At 35.6% G+C, this 15554-nt stretch overlaps 1 protein-coding gene across 1 annotated transcript in view; it reads left to right on the top strand.

Moving 5' to 3' along the window:
• Nucleotides 1-15554, top strand: part of RSPO3 (R-spondin 3) — a 75860-nt gene that overhangs the window by 50397 nt on the left and 9909 nt on the right. The window lies entirely within an intron of this gene.

Raw genomic sequence — 15554 nt, 5'->3', positions numbered from 1 at the left:
TGGCTTTTTCCGTAACAGCTTATAAAAAACCTGAACGAACTTTTTGGCCAACCCAATAGAATGGTGGTTTCATGGAGGGGGGAATGGAAATTGCTATTAAATGGATACAGAGTTTCAGTTTTACAAAAGGAAAAGATTTCTGGAGAGTGACAGTGGTGATGGTTGCACAAAAATGTGAATATACTAAATGCCATTGATCTGTGCACTTAAACATGGTTAAGAAGGTAAGTTTTATGTTATGCACTTTTACCACAAGTTAAAATAATAAAAGAAAATAGCAGTGCTCGTATTGAAGTAAGGGCTAACCAACCAGTAGCCCTCTGCTAGGGTATTTTATTTGAAACCGTTAAACAAGATGGTTTATAAAATCTTTTATGTTTTTCAATTAGACTCAGGTAAAACCTGAACTTGACATTTCTATGAACCCTCTGCTACAGTATAGCACAATATTTTTTCTTTGGAAAATTGCTTGAATCTCAGAAAGGAAAAATATGTCAGTGTGCCCTCCAAGGCATTGTGCGGAGGTCATGTCAGATGTCTTAGAGTATATGTTGCTGTAGCTGTAGGATATTTAGGGTGACAAGAAATAAGTAGCTGTGAACGCTAGCTCTCTTGGGAGATACTAATATGCCTGGCTTTGTATTTGTTTGTTTCTTGACTTTCTCCCCAAATTTGTATTCTCTTATACTAATTTATAGAAGTGTGGCTTCCATATTTGTCATCTGAAGCAACAAAACTATGGAAAAGGGGCATGACATTTTTAATGTTCCTAACACATACACTGTACACATAACCTTTAGCTTGTAGTAATAGTTAATGAATGGCACCATATCATTTTGAACATCTTTTCTTGTCATTTGTCCCACCTAATCCCCTAGCACAATGCTTTTTTCAGGATTTTTGTCATTTATCATTTTTGTCAGTTTGTCATTTTTCATTGCTAGATGCAGAATCTAAAACACTAGGTTGCAAACCAGCCTTAAATTGGCTAGGAGCTTAGGAGAAGTACTCTGAACACTTTTTGTATAAACTCTAAGGAGGTCAGATTTAGAAAAATCTCAGCTGCTGTACTTGGATCCCATGAGCCACTGACTATTTATAATTAATATTAATAAATGGCAGATGACAGATGTTTATTGCTTAACTAAAACTGTGTGTGCAATACTAAATTTAAAAAAACAAGTTAGTTTGAGACCCAAAGGACTTGAATATATGTATTTAGAATACTGAAAAGAATAAAACTACCAACATGTGATCCAGAATCTTCTAACTGCAAAAACCCAAAGTTCCATAGGAAACATAAAACTATTTTTAATTAATGATATTAAATATTCGATTTGCCATGAAATGCTATTCCTTTAAACTAAAAGGCCTGTTTCACAAGCCTACATTTCTCTGGAAAGGAAGCTTATGAATAATTAAAAAGCCCTTAACTATTGATCTTACTCTCTAAAATCAAGCTGTTTAACATATACAGCTTTTATAGTCAAATTAAAAAATAAATCCAAATTCTGAGTGGGTTTAAATCCTAATATTCCATGGAGCCCCACTAAATAGTACAACAACTAGAAGGGAATTTTCTCACCACTGGACCCTAAGGGGTACCCCACTAAATAGTACAACAACTAGAAGGGAATTTTCTCACCACTGGACCCTAAGGGGTAAAGCTAGAGTAGTTGTTACCTAGTTATATTATTCCTGGGAACTTGATAAGACGATTAAAATGGAGATGAGACTTCTAATTATTAAAGAAGAAGTAAAAATGGTTTTCCAGGGTAATTATAGTGGACCCCAAATCACCTTACAAACAGCCAAAGAAAATACTTTGCTTGGGTTGTATATCCTTACTCAAATCCAATAACCATAACCATTGACATAGATTCTTTATGATTGGGCTGTGATTTAACAATATGATTTGTCTAAATCTTGGCAGTTTTGCATAATTATCTTATGTAGTTCTTCAAATATTTTGGGCATGTCTGCATTGTTGTTATCTACTCCATTTTAAAAATGAGGAAATTGAGGCTTTGAGTGTGAGTAGTTGACTTTAAATCTCACATAGGAAGCAACAGGCACAGGACTCAAACCCAGACCTGACTCCAAGTCCAGTGAAATTTCAAGTAACTGAGGCTGAAGAAAGTTTATAACAACCTTAAGAGTGTTAGCTAGTAAATAGATGAATCAGGACTAGAATGTGGACCTTTTGTCTATTAATCCAGTCTTCTTTCTACACTGTCTCTTTCAACACTTTTGCCACATATTCAAGATGACCATTTATTTCTATTTTTCCGACCTTTTAAAATTATACACAGCACACATGTGGTTGGCATTAGCCGTTATTTCTTATTATTGTCATTTTGTTGCTGATAAAATTGAGAACCTTCTATTTCTATCACGAAATCTGCTAAATCTTTCTTTCTGTTTTACAATCATTTTGTTGTTCAAAGAACAAACTTGAACTTAATGAGCAAATTGGCCTTTTGCCTCAAATCACACTGCTGTTTTAAAGCCAAATGGTTTTCACAAATTGCTAACATCGTATTCAAATGGAGTAAATGGTTATGTTAGCAGCATCACACTGTCTAAACAAAGACACTGCCAGTCAGGAGAGTCAGTGACCTTCAGGCTCTAAGTGCCATGTGCAATTTTCACAGGGTTATGTTTAAATATGGGACCTAATAAAGATCCTCACTTGGTTTTTTAAAAGGTTATGAAAATTAATACTCCATCCAACTACTATAAATTAACAATGAAGACGTAAAATGAAATTTACTAAAAAATGTATTTCAGAGGTTCAGATTTTCAACTCAATTTACGAAGTATACATGGTCTCCTAAGTGTCGTGTGAATCAGTGGATATGCCAGACGTGGAGCAAAGTTCCCAGCCCAGGAGGTTTCCAAGCCTGAAGCAAGCTGTAAGAGGACAGAGTTCCAAGAGAGAACACAATGTGCATGTACGAATAAAGCAGATGCAGCATGACTTTTGGTTTGTTCTTTGGGAACTCACGACTATATGGAAAAATCACATGCTGCTCTCAGTTGCTGTAGACATCTGCTGAAGGCACATGAGATTGAGGCTAGGGCGCTGGTGCAAAATTCCTCCTAGAATATAGTAGCTTAACTTTGAAAACAAGGGAAACTGACTGTTAGCAGAATAAGAGTTTCACTATAAAGTTATAAATATACAGCATGCTCCTCCAAATAGGCAAAGAGAGGGCAGGAAGCTATTTGTTTGCAAAAAGATGGGAGCATGTATTTCCTCTAGTAGTATTATTAGATAGCTATTTACAGACTTTAGTTTGGGCTGTCAAAGACCAACCCATAAACAGTGTGTGTGTTTATGATACCTTGTTCTTGGCAAAAGCTTAACAATTTAAAGAGGCTTTTAAATATTTTTTAGACATGAAATTGAGCTTACAAAATAAGCTTAATGGCAAGTCAGTCAGAAACACATGGATATGTTTTCTTTAAATTATATACAGATTTTCAGAATTAAGATGTGGTAAAACCTACTAGTGATCTATTAAGCCTTCTAAAGCACTTGAAACATAATTAGAGATTTTCGAATTCAAGGATGGCCTAATGGAAATAAGGACAAATCGGTGGCTGCCATTTTGGCCTTGCCTGTGTGTTTTTACAAACACTTCACTAAATCTCATTTTTGAATAGTGGATATGCTCCCATCAGGAAAAGACCAAGAGGTGTGAAGAGAGCAAAAGAAACATGGGATGTTAAGAAATCGGGGTTACAGATACATTATGAAACTGCTTATATGCTGGATTTTATTTTGTTGCTGCTGTCCTGTGGGAACATGAGGACCATGGCTTTACAAGCTGACCTCACTGACACCATATTCTCTAGAGCCATTAGAATGTAACTAGTCTAACTTCATTCTCCTCAAAATTTAAGTATGTGTGTGCTACATGGTAATTAAAACTAATAACATACGGAGTCAGAGAACTGGGAACATAGTCACCAACACATTTTTCTTTAACAAAGCCCATTTTGTGATCTATTTGTGTTTATTCTCAACCATACAATAGATTTACATTTGAAGTACTCAGTAAAATTTTCCTAGGCCAGTTTGCAAGGATGTCTGATAGAAATAGTGTTTAGATTTATGGAGACGCTTTCTACCTTTGGGCAGCTTTATCTTAACTCTTTAAACTAGCCATGGAATCACATGAGTGAGTAACTCTTTCATTTGTATTCCTGAATTTAGGTACAAATGCATGAAGATTTATTCAATTTTAAAACTTTATAGTCAATAGATTTTGTAGCACATTTCAATACAAAAAGAAGTGACTATCCCAGCTTGTTGAAAACACTCACTCTCACTCTCTTTATGTTCTATAATTCATTTGTCCTCTAACATATATATTTTCCTGGTATGAGTTATTTATTGATTTGTGGTTTTATCCCTATAATTGACACTTAGCGTCTCTTATCTTGGGTATGCACATTTGTTTTGTTTTGTTCATCTGTCTAACTTAGAAAATTGAGTTCCTTTACTGAAGACAAAGTTCCAAAGCATAGTATTTAATTTTTGTTAGGGTTGGAGGGATGCATCTTGTTTAATATTGAAAATTCAGAAAATCCAAAGGAATAGCTTTGCTAGTGTTTACAGAATATGTTTGAAAAACATGCAATTGTGATACTTTCCTCAATTGCATGTGATTAATCTATTGCAGTCAAGTGGAAAATTGGTTAGGTGACTGCTTCAGTTATCAAATAATACTTCCTCGTAACACTGATTTTTTTTCATAAATGATATAAAGGGCTGGAAAAGTTTATACTTTTTGATAATTTAAACACCTCTAAAAACAACTGTTTGTTCCAATATTAATTTGCATCACAAATCCTTTTTCTCCCTGAAGGTATGACAAAGGTCAATTTTAGCACATTTATCATAGTCCATTCTAAATCATAGATCCAAATTCATGGACTTGAGCTGATTTTTTTTTTTATTACTTTGCCTGATTTCTGTTACCTCCATACTGGTCTCAATCGAAAACTAGTAGGAACAGACCTAGTATTAAACCCTGAATATTCTTAAATACTGTATTAAAACTGGCTCACCAAATTTTCTAATACTGGTGAGTGAAGACACTTCATATTGAATGAGGGTATTGTTAGCTGTATTCTCTCCAAGATTCATCTTAAATTTTTTTGTTATAAGCAGTGTGTATTTATAATCAAGAAACATCACTATTATTTTAAAACACTTATAAAGTGCCCATTTGAAAATGATATGCTGTTGGATGCTTCGTAATGTTAAACAGATGCAGACATAAAGACAAAAGCAAATTCCAGAGTATTTTTGCAGCCATGAAACCACCATAAAAAGAGGTTTGTGACCCCAATGTTACCTTAACATTGTCTTCAGCATTTCATATTTAATTATAGTAGATTACTCACCAATATAATAAATATAGATTTATGAGATACTTTAATGTTCTTAAAACAAATGAAAACCACCCAAGAGGAGCCTCACCAACCCTGAGGTTGTCCAGATTGCATTGGCTAAGATTAAGTGGAAGATCATTCATCTCCAAGGGTCATGCAATTAATCTCAGAGTGGGAGTTAAAGCAATGACTAAGCAGAAAAAGAAGCTGAAGTACAAGCCTGTAACAAAAGGAATTGAAGCTCCAGTGTCAGGGAACTTGTTATTTCCTTTTTCTTGGTGAATAGACCTAAATGCTCACTCCTTACTATCAGCTTCTTTGGGTCCTAAAATCCCACTTGTTTTAGGTCAGCCATTTTTCATGACTATTCTTAATATGGTCAAGCAGATGGAAAGAATAAGCCTTTAAAAGAGCACAATGTGGGGCTTCCCTGGTGGCGCAGTGGTTGAGAGTCCGCCTGCCGACGCAGGGGACATGGGTTCGTGCCCTGGTCTGGGAAGATCCCACATGCCGCGGAGCGGCTGGGCCCGTGAGCCATGGTCGCTGAGCTTGCGCGTCCGGTGCACGGGAGAGGCTGCAACAGTGAGAGGCCCGCGTACCGCAAAAAAAAAAAAAAGAGTAAAATGTGTTTTAATGTCTAGGAAAGGGGGAAAAAAAGCACTTTATCTTAGGAGTCACCAGAAAGAAATTTAGGTTGAGATTACAATAATCCAGGGTTTGGATAATGAAAAACCTCAAGACACATTTTAAAGAAGAAATATTTTACTCTAGGGTTTATATATTTATTTAATTTTAAATAAAAGTCAAAGTTCATCTTCATTTAACTCAGGTGACACCCGTTACAAGGTATGAATTACTTGTAGCTGAATTACTATACTCTTGATAATCCCTGTGATTCTCTGTGGCAGCAAATTTTTATTTCTAATAAACACTACCTGTTTCCACCCTTTCCACTCTACTAAGATTCTCAAACCTTACATTTTAAGCCAAGACTCTTTCTGAACTTGCTCTTTTCCTTCATGGTAGAGTCTTCCTCTAACTGGGGAGAATTCTGACCCACGGTTGGCCTGCGTTTGGGGTTTTTAATGTGATGTGCCACGGCTGATGGCTCACAAAAGTGACTGCTAAGTCTGCTGCTTATGTCAGTGTTCCCACTGGCTATTTTGCTCATTCTTTGGGAATTTAGAAGAATAACAAATAACCAACAAATCATCAAAAACTATAACATGTTACCCAATTCTTGGGAATAAGCCAATGAGACTAAAATCTGCTTAAATGTCACAAATGTGAATTCCCAGCCTTTCAAGCTACCAAATTGTACCAAACACTCACTGATGACAATTCCTTACCTCAGCTGTACAGAAGAGGCACATTCATCTGGTTAGCTGTCAACCATGAGAGTCCGTCTCCTTCTTAAACCCAGCTGGTGATCCAGCAGACAGGACCTGTGTATTTGCCCAGAGACAGCAGAAGATAGTACCCTGTCAAAAAGAGGACGTGGATACAAACGTAATCTGGGATTCGTTGGAGGTTGGCACCAAATGTTCCATGCCAGTAATAAGTTCTGGTCACAAGAACTTAACTCTATATTCTATTAGAATTTTTGATAAGGTGTGAACATAGTAAGTCAGGAACTATAAAGATGAATAATCAAAGCTAGGTGAAAAACTAAATTGGTGAAACAGGAACTGAAAAGAAGTTTTTAAAAATGTAAATTAAAAAGATTTGCATCTACTTTCTCTTTTTTTATAACTTGAGTAAAAGAGATGAAAGACAAAGGGAGAAAGGACTCACAAGAAGCCAAACTTTTTACAAATGTGCTTGTTTTTCCTCAAAAGTCAATTATTTAATGGCTGTCCAGGGAAGGGAGTCAGAGAGAGCCAAGTAGTGGTCTTAAAGTTTTGTTTTTGTTATTGGCGTTTTGCTGGGTTTTTTAATGATAGAATAGAATAATAAATTTTATTTCACTAGTATTAGTCTCAGTCTGTTGGATACAGTCCTTTGACTCATTTCTGAAATAGAAATGAAGTGGAAATGAAACTGGTATTAATAGAATATTAATAGGCATTTACTTAGCTGCTCTTCTAGGGCTTTACATCCTATGAGAGAGTCTATAGTCATCTTTAATCCAAATATTGAAATGTTAACTAATTCTATTTCACTGTATAGATTTTTAAGCAGTAGATTGTATATTATAGTTAAGTAGTAACATTTTATAGAATTTGGGTTGGACAACGACTTTAAATATTACAAACAACTCCTTGAGATCCTCTAACATATACACACATGCTTTTTAGTTACTAAACTCATAACAGAATATATGTTTTAAGGCAGCTTTAATTTGAGTCCTACTTTTTTCACATAATAATAAAAATGAAAGATAAGTAATATGATTAAATTTGGGGCAACTTAAATTTTAGGTACCTCTTCGAGATTTTCCTAAAATGATTGGAAGTCTGATAAATTAAAAATATTCTCCATGCTATAAATATACTCAATTATAAGTCAAAATAAATAGTAGAATATCTGTTTACTATAAACTTTCAAAGAAAGACATTCTGGACTAAGGGTCAACATCACCATGATACAACATTTATTGCCTTGTATTACATATTATGTATAATATAATAATATTATATATATAATCTTAGGCATTTCCAAAAGATATTTATCTTTTGTGAGCTTCTATAAATCAATAAAATACATGGATATACAAAATACATGTTGTTCTAGATTTCAACTAGATTTTTTCATATTGTACTTCAAAAGTATGAAAATATCACTGAGAAAGGAGCATCTGTGTCTTTTCACATATAACTTTTCTTGATTATTCCTAAGAAAGCAGACTAAACATGCAGTTCTGACAAAATGCAGCATCGCATTTTGATTTCTGGTTAGCTCAGAAGCCTTCACTGGCTGAAAAAAGTCTCTGAAAAGGGCAAAACTTTCTGACCTCAGGAGGTTCTGATAGGAAGAACTGAAGCAATGAACACCATGAGTACAGAAAACATTGGAATAAATTCCCCAAAGTTCTGTAACCACATTGGTGTGGGCGCATGGAGGAAGGCATAATTTCATTCTTAAAGAATCTCCCTGTCTTCACATTTTTTTCATTTCTCTTAAAGCTGATCTTGCAGATGATACACTCCAGATGAATTTCTGCTTAATAGGAATCCTTGTTCACAAACTGACACTGAAAATGTATGTACCATATACAAAAAAATAAGATGGGAAGGACCCATCTTGTTTCACAATTTGTCTTATAATTAATCAGATCATTTTTAGGAAAAGCAAATTTTCGGTTCTCACAAGAATTGGATAAGTATTAGAGGTATGACTTTTTAAAAAATTAGTATTTCTGACACAGCTGCTTTTTGCAGGCTTGGTCACCAGTAAATTCTGTTTCTCCAAATTTCGAGGAATAAAGTTGCCAGAAAGAAATCTGTGGTGCTTATGTTCTAACAGTCTGTCTAGACAAGTTAGATGCTATTCAGAGCCAAGATGATCCAGTCAGGTTACCTAGAGCATCTGAATAGTAGGATAGTGGTCTTCAAAACCATTTTTGGCATATATTTATGAACTGAAATATAAGAAAACCATTACAAAGTTTGGGCTCATATTAGTTTTCTACTGCTACCATAAATTACCAAAAATATAGTATCTTAAACAACACAAATTTATCATCTTACCGTTCTATATGTCAGAAGACAAACACATGCCTAATTAGGTTAAAATCAGTGTGTCCACAGGGCAGTGTTTGTTTCTAGTAGCGCTGGGGAAAATTCACTTCCTTGCCTTTTCCAGCCTGTATAGATGGCCCACATTCCTTGGCTCAGGGCCTCTTCCTTCTCCTTCAAAGCTACAAATGGCAGGGTGAGCCCTTTGCACATAGCATCTCTGGCCCTCTCTTCTGCCTCTTCTTCCTTGTAAGTTCTTTTAAGGACTCATAAAATTAGACTGGGCCTACCTAGATAATCCCAGATATTCTATCCATCTCAAAGTCAGCTGATTAGCAACTTTAATTCCATCTGCAACCTTAATTCCCATCTGCCATGTAAAGTAGCATATTCATGGGTTCCAGCATTAGGACACGGACATCTTTGGGAGGCTATTATTCTGCCTGCCACACGGCTGTTCCAGTAAAGTAGATCATGCTTCTTAGAAATTTGAAGGGCTTCCAATTTACATAATGCTCTCTGAATGGACCCTGGGTAAATAAATGATTACCAAGCCAAGGACCAAACATCAACTAGCATTGCTCCTTTTTATGAAGTGAACATTTACGGTGATGATTTCCTCCATAAGAAATTGTTGACAGATTCGGCTAAGTCTGTCCAGTTCTTTCATTACTCTGCCTGTGTGTCCCCTCTGACTATCTCTCACTGATTTAAAAAGGAAAGTTAATCCTTCTCATAAACAGACTGTAGAAAATATGACTAAATCCATCATCCTTAACTCATCATGCATGTGTTGTGCATATTAATCAGTGGACAAACCGAAGCTTAGAAAATTGGAAGCTGGATGTGATGGAACCATGAGTAAGCCTTGTATCCTTACTGCTTCCAGCTGGGGTGACGTAATGATGCCATGCCTCATATAGAACAGTTTTATTTACTGGATCACATCATCACCAAAAGCAAAGATGCCTTTACTAAAAAGAATATAAAGAAACTGACAAAGCAATATAATTGTGGCAAGGGCAAACTAAGTCTGATAAATAACTTGATGTCCTACTAGGAAATGTTTTTATGAATAGAATTGTCGTTAAACTCTTTTACTGTTTAAGCCTTGTGGTATCACCGCTTGTCTAGCTCTGTATGATTCTGGCATTGAACACTCTGCCTATTCATCCTTTCTTGTGACTTTATGTGTTGAGTAACTACTGTATGCCAGGAACCATGCTAGATGCAAGAAGTGAAAATGACAAGGAAGATACACAAATCTGTATGAGACTCACTTAAGAGTTCACAATTTCATGTGAGAGTTAGTTGTAAACAAATAATGGCAAAATAGACAGATGGCTACAGTGTTCTGGAAACAGAGGAGGTAAAGTGTTATTGGCTCTTGAAAAGCACGCAGAATTCTTCCAGCTAAAGAAGCTTCCATTAAGGATGAGCATCTAAGGCACAAAAGCAAGAAAGAATGTGATGTGATCAGATATTCATGAGACATGTGGTATAGCTGAAGCAAAGGCAAATTAGGGTAAAAAATAACACTACAAAGTAGACGAGTCAGATTCTGAAGGGCCTTCTAAGCTATGTATTCCCAACTTTGGAAATACAGGCACAGGGGAGATTAAAAAAAACAAGAGACCAACAGGAACAGCAGAGCAGCCCTCCGTGCTATAAGGGGGTAACCTGACAGCAAAGTGGAAAACAGCTGGAAGCAAAAAAAATGCAGTGTCCCTAGTTTTGCAGAATTACACTCTGGAGATGGTAAGAGGCTTGAACTAAATGAGAATGAAGAGACAATAACATGTTTGAGCAATACATAAGGAGTAAGATTTTTAAAATTTTAAAGCAGATGGACTTGAGTGGGTTAAGGACTTCCACCAAAAGTCTTAAAAAATTAAGGTTTTATTTTAGTCAAATTAGGGCTCTTCTGTTTTCAAAGGTGGTTTGATTTACTCAACTGTTTTATATCTTCATAGAGACCACCACCACCATCATATCATCATTATTTTAGGGGTTATGATTTTATTATTTTTTCAATTTTCTAAGTAGTTATATATCATTTGTTCCTCACACCTATCCCAAGTAATGAGAAGAATAGGAATTATCTGTTCGTGTGTATAAATGAGTCAACTGAATCACAGAAAGCGCTTCACTTAAGGTCACATTGCTGCTAAGTGATATAGCCAAGTCTAAAATATACATTTTCTGATACCCATTTCAGATGTTTGACATTTAATTGAATGCCACACATATTTTTAAGCACATATTTTTTTAAATGAGGTCTTGAGAGTTTAAGCAACATCCCCCAAGGATAGAAAATGACTAAATGGTTTGGCAGAGAATCAGACTCAGATCTTTCTAACTTCAAAGTCCAAGGTCAAGAAGCTATACTTGATTGCATCCCTACTCACCTGCTGGAGAATAACTGGGGAAGGCTTCATGGAGAAAGCCGCCTTTGAAATGTATCTTAAAGGATGTATATAAGCAAGGAGTGATTTTCAAAACATTTAACAACTAGTACAGCAAAATATGTTAATATATTAATCCATGTATGAATCAAAAATGTAAAATATATTAACATACATAAAGAATACAACTGCTTATTATGTGTTGTGAGCAGTAGCAAAAATCATCTATTAGAGCATTCAGTGATCTCCGAAATATTTGCTGAGTTTTCGAAATCATGGGTATTGTTTTCTGTTAGGAAAGATTCATCACCCACACCTAGACCTGTTCATACTCAGGGAAGGCTGCCCAGGAGACGGCCTTCTGTGCTTCACTCCTCAAGGCCTGTGCATCTAAAAAGTACCAATAGAGTTTACAGGGCCCCAAAATGTTCTTGATTAAGGGTGGCCAAGGTGTAATAGAGAAGAAAGGATTCTTCCTCCCATCCCCTCAACCCCCAGCACAGCAGAGAGATAAATCTGCCAATCTTACTCCTGCCATCCTTAAATATTCTTACTCCTCAGCATTTTTAATCACCTCCTGACTACTACCCTTTTTCCTAAAAGTTCCCTGGAGATAAGGGAAGGGTTTATATCGATCATTGGTCATATATTCCCCTTTCTACCTTCATATGGTCTTCAGGGACACAGGAAGATTGTGCACTTCGCTCAGAAGGTAAAAAACCAAAACATGGGATATTAAAAACTATTTATTCCTTTAGAACATTTTTTTTCTATTTCATTTGGCCTTTTTATTTCCAAGAGCATCTTATTTGATTCTTAAATACTCAATTAAACAATAAGGATTCGTTTTTGTGGGGATGGTGTTAAGACAGATTTCATTCCTTCAGAAACTTACAGTTTCTTTCATTTTCAGCTCATTTGCTTAAGTCCTTCCTAGACTTTCTCTCGTTAATTGCATTACACGTGCCATTTGCTGCCCTTGCTACACCCTCTTAAATTGACAGTTTCATCATATTACCCAAGGGCCCTTCCTTTTGGTGGAATTCCACCAAACACAAAATTCAATGGATTACAACAAAAGCCACAGTCAGTCAAAACTCAAGGGGAAATCAAGCTTCTGAGACTGTGCAGTACCACTTCAAAAGCCCTAAGATTGGGCCAAGATGAGCCAGGGTCATATTTCATTATTTTAAAAGAAGACAACATTCCCTACTCCACCAAATAAAGCATCATTTGTGCCTGCTATAGAAGATAATTTAAGGAAGAAAAAAGCTATTTTGCCATCTTTCAACTTTTCATAATCATCCAAGTCCCTTCCTCTCCTCCTCCATTTCCCCACTCTCTCCCTGACCACCTCTTATTCTCCAGTCTCAGAAAAATTTTCTTAGGCCACTCTTGCCCAGTTTTGGGCTGAGAGGTTGTCCACATTCCCAGCCTCAGGGAAACCTTAGAGCCTTCAAATCCCTAAAACTGTTCTAGAATTTAAGTTCCGTCTCACAATAGAAGAGAGGATCCTCTGTAACCTCTCTGTCGCAACCTGGACTCGTAAGTTCTCTACTTGATACAGCCTTAGGGATACTCTAGTTATTCGTCATTGGTTTGGTCCCAAAGATGATCTTCTAGAGCATGACAAGTTAAAATTATTTCCCTGCAACCATGATGCAGCTCTCTGGAGTGGATTGTAGTCACTTGAAACCAATATTGTATGGAAGTGGCTAACTGGCAGAGGACTCCATAATAATAAATGTCATTCATTAAGACAAGTTGTTCAAAATACTGGGTAATCACAGCATGCTTGCATATGTGATAATAACACCAAAAGCATCTCTCTCTATGTCTGTCCTTCCCCGTCTCTCCCTCAAATAGAATGACAAGCATTAAATCAAGAAAAGGGAGCATTATTCATCTTTTCATTTAATTTTTTCAACCAATATTTATTGAGTCACTACTGTGTACAGGCTCGTGCCAAAAAGAAAGGCAAAGCTGCCACATTCTTTGGAGCAATGGTAGCAGTGCTTACCTGTGTGCCAGGTATGGAGGCCTCCTATGCCTCCAGGTTCTCTGTGCACAAAATTATGCAAATGAATCAGGAACCCACTGCTGGAAGCCCCAACGTTATCCACCCCACCTGAAATAACCCATCCTGTGAATTGTATTTTCTTTCTGAATAGTTTTATAGGGAAACAAAATTAAGGTTGAGTTTCTACAAAGATAAGTCCATCATATTTACAGTTATTACTACATTGTTCTTCCTATTTTATAAAATGTAGAAGCATAATTCAATATCATCATGACATATTAAAAAGGGCCTGGAAATATAGATCAAAATTCAGTAGATAATATATGTAGATAATACATAAAATATACACTTAGGGACCCAATCAAAACAATGGAAGGAAATGGACTAATTAGTAGCAAAGAAAGAAGAGTGAAATTGGACTTCTCACAATAATGTCAATGTTAGGAGGGGAAGTCTACATGTAAAAGTTTGAGTATCCAAAGAATGAACATAATTCTTTAAATTCTTCTGCATTAATCAGATGCTTATTAGAGCACCACATTCTATTTTTCCCACAACATTTTGAAAGTTTGCAAAGAAAAAAAGAAAGGGTACAACTCAATTTAAGTTAAATTTAATTTAACATATGGAAAATATGTTTGATAAGAAAAAGGTAAAAGTCACATAACTTAGCAGAGTCTCTTAATTTTAAAGGTTCGGGTTTCTGAAGAACTCTTGTGATTGGCTAAATCTCCTTTCAGACTTAGTGAAAATTAAATTGGAAAACAGGCTTTCTGTCTTTGAATTAATATTTTTAAATCCACCAGAAAAATAGAACTTTTCCATCTGTGGTGGGAAGGGGCCTATAAATAAATATGTGCATATGTATTTATATGTATACACAAACATACACACACATTTGTTGCACATGTGTCTACTCTCCCAACTCCTCCGCCACACTAACATGCATCAATACAATGAGAAAGGAAGTACAATGAAAAACTGTAAAATGAGATGTGGTAAAATATTACTAATCTCAATTATAGGGTGGATATTTCTAGATTAGTGAACGCTCAACTGCCAAAAACTTTTTAAAGAAATTAAATCATTTGTATTCCATTCAAGTATATGTAACCACTGTTGATGAAATAATTACAAGGAGCTACCTTGTTGCTTATGGAAATGCATGTGAAAAGTATTTCTAATTAAGAACAGATATTCACACGAACAGAGTGAGAGAAAAAGTACTTAAAACAGCTTGTGTTATCTGCTACAGGTGAAATACACCCCTTATTATCTTATTTACATTAATGAAGAAACTTTATTTCTTGCAAATTTTAATATAGTAGAGGCTACATGGGGTACTCTATGTTTTCTAAGCTAGTTAAGAAGTCAATAGTTTGGGATAGAATCTGTAACAAAAAAAGAAAGAAAATACTAAAACTAGTATTACTGAAACTAGTATTAATGGTGAAAACATTTGAGAATGTACTGAAGTTGCATTAAAAAAATTAGCTTTACATAAGTAATCAATAAATTGCTGAAAGTACTAAATTATAACTATAAAAGAGTGTGACATCTTTACTAAAAATATGGAGTAGTACACACTAGATAAAACGCTTGGTAGTTGTTTTCCCCCCTGTGATGTAATTCCAGATTAGAGTTACCTTTTTCCTCCATCAAGCAGTAAAAAGCTGCAAAGGAAAGAAAGAGTGGGATGTGGTAGAATGAGAATTAGACAGCACAGTCAACTAGTGCATAAAATGATAAAAGTGACTAGAATAATATCAACATTTCTTGTATAATCAATCACTGCCAATGTGTCAGCAAGTATGAGGCCATCTCCTCCTGTCAATACAACCGAGTACACAATTTGGGTAAGGGAGGAAGTACAGCACAGTCAAACATGCCTATCAACACTTCTTTTTTTGTCTCAGAAGAACAAAATTCTGAGACAAGTTCTTGGACCAAATGGAAATTTATCCAAATGAAAGTCAAATGATAAATGCCAAGAGAATATTCTTTCTTTGGAATTCTTTCAGTTCTTCAATTTAACCAGCTGGAATG

This window comes from Phocoena phocoena, chromosome 12 (genome assembly GCF_963924675.1).
Source record: "Phocoena phocoena chromosome 12, mPhoPho1.1, whole genome shotgun sequence".
Classification (NCBI taxonomy): Eukaryota; Metazoa; Chordata; class Mammalia; order Artiodactyla; family Phocoenidae; genus Phocoena; species Phocoena phocoena.
Note: the sequence above shows the minus strand (reverse complement) of the source record. Positions and strands in the feature narration are given on the sequence as shown.